Below are 2,079 nucleotides of genomic sequence, written 5' to 3'. Positions count from 1 at the left end.
CTCCTATTCTCTAAAATATAATCCCTAAATACCCTGAATGATTAAATACTTTAATTATGAAGAACTTACTGTTATCATTTATTAATCTAATCCCTAAATACCCTGAATGATTAAATACTTTAATTATGAAGAACTTACTGTTATCATTTATTAATCTAATCCCTAAATACCCTTAATAGCTAAATACTTAATGTTAAGAGCTTACGCCATCTTCGATGGCACAAGACAACTATACCCCGTGCTTATCTAAAACTCTTATTCTTATGTAATTAATACCCTTGTTTTGATTATATTCACCTTTCCTACTAATTTGAAAATTTTTAACCCCAATGGATACAAGCTTTGAGCAAAATAATTCAAAGGAAAATACAAAACTTATGAAGATAAAAAGGATTTAAAAGTTTTTCTAAAAACAATAAAGAGAAATCGGAGAAAAATGATAAAGTGAAGTTAATGAAGCCGAGGTACAATGAAAGAGAAACGACTTTAAAATTTTTATTGTCTAAAAAGGGATTTCCCTTTTTATTAAATGTTGGAAATCCACTAATTTTAACTCTGCTAATACAATAGAAGAAATTGAAAAAATTATTGATTTGTATTCTTCCTGGACCAGTTCTTTTCAGTTAGAAAAAAATTTAAAAGTTTCAAAATATGATTTTTTAAAAAGTGTTGAAGAATTCTGTTCTAAGAAAGAGAATAATCAAGAAATAAAAGGTGTTTTTGAGAAATATGCAGAAGATTTATAGATTGCTGTAAATAGTGTAGTTTAAAAGAACTACTGATAGCGTCTAACATTATTAAAGGCTAGATTATAGCTATTGAAGCTAAAGATATTAAATAAATACCCTTGTTTTGATTATCTTCGACTTAAAATAACACGCTAATTACAAATTTAATAGTTTTTAATGTGTTTTTTGGGCTAATTTGTTGGGTAGACAATATTAATAGAGGGAATTAATTAATTAAGGTTTAAATTTTACTCTACTATTTTTTAAGGTTTCAAGTCAGAACATACTTGTGGGGGCACTAGTCACTTGTTATTCAACTTCTCAGTGAGCAGCGCCTTTTTATACACCATCTACGGCAGAAATAAATGTTATAAAAGATTCTTAAGAACTAGTGAATAGATGTATGATCTAGTCGGTTATCCCTTACGGCAGAAATAAATGTTATAAAAGATTCTTAAGAACTAGTGAATAGATGTATGATCTAGCCGGTTATCCCTTACAGCAGAAATAAATGTTATAAAAGATTCTTAAGAACTAGTGAATAGATGTATGATCTAGCCGGTTATCCATTACGGCCTATTTTATGTATTTATTTGTTTAAAAAAACACATCACTGGTTATCACATATACTTTAATTTGTTGACGGTTATGGTTGGATTATAATCATTTAAGCGAATAATATTTAAAGTAAGAGTTTGGGCAAACATGGGTATTTATTTAAGTATAATATATGTTGGAATAGTCTTAAATAAATAACCCGGAATGTCTAATAGGTCTGCAGATAAAAATAATATATATATCCAACATTTAATTAAAGTAAGAGTTTAAGGTAAGCATGGCTATTTATTTTAGTATAATATATATCTAACTATTTATAAACACACTTCTTTCTAATTATAAATATAATTTTTTGATGTGTTTAAAGAAGTGGAAAAAATATTTAAATTAAGTAAATGAAATATTCAAAAATAAAAGATATATTTAATACTAGTTGGTTGTATTCATTGACATAAATCTTAAGTATGCTAAAGAGGGGATTTAACGTAAATATGAGCTCTGTTGAATAACACGATGCTGTGCGCTAGAAAATCCCTGGAAACGTTCATTCTTCGTTAGTGAAAATAATTATTATGTGCATTTTCAAATAAATTTTATTGTTTTTTGCCGTATAAAATTATAACAAGAGTATTTATTGAATAAAAAAAATCGGATTTATTGAAAATTGGTTGCCTACAGCAAAAAAAGAAGTTTTCCTACAAAACTCTGGGGGCCACTATAGCATCTCTATCCCTCTGCCGACAGTCGGCTAGCCTTAGGACTAAGTGTCCCATTGGCCTTGAGCTGGCGTTTA

Source organism: Arctopsyche grandis, unplaced genomic scaffold, assembly GCF_051622035.1.
Source record: "Arctopsyche grandis isolate Sample6627 unplaced genomic scaffold, ASM5162203v2 HiC_scaffold_532, whole genome shotgun sequence".
Taxonomy (NCBI): Eukaryota; Metazoa; Arthropoda; class Insecta; order Trichoptera; family Hydropsychidae; genus Arctopsyche; species Arctopsyche grandis.
This window is presented reverse-complemented; position numbering follows the sequence as displayed.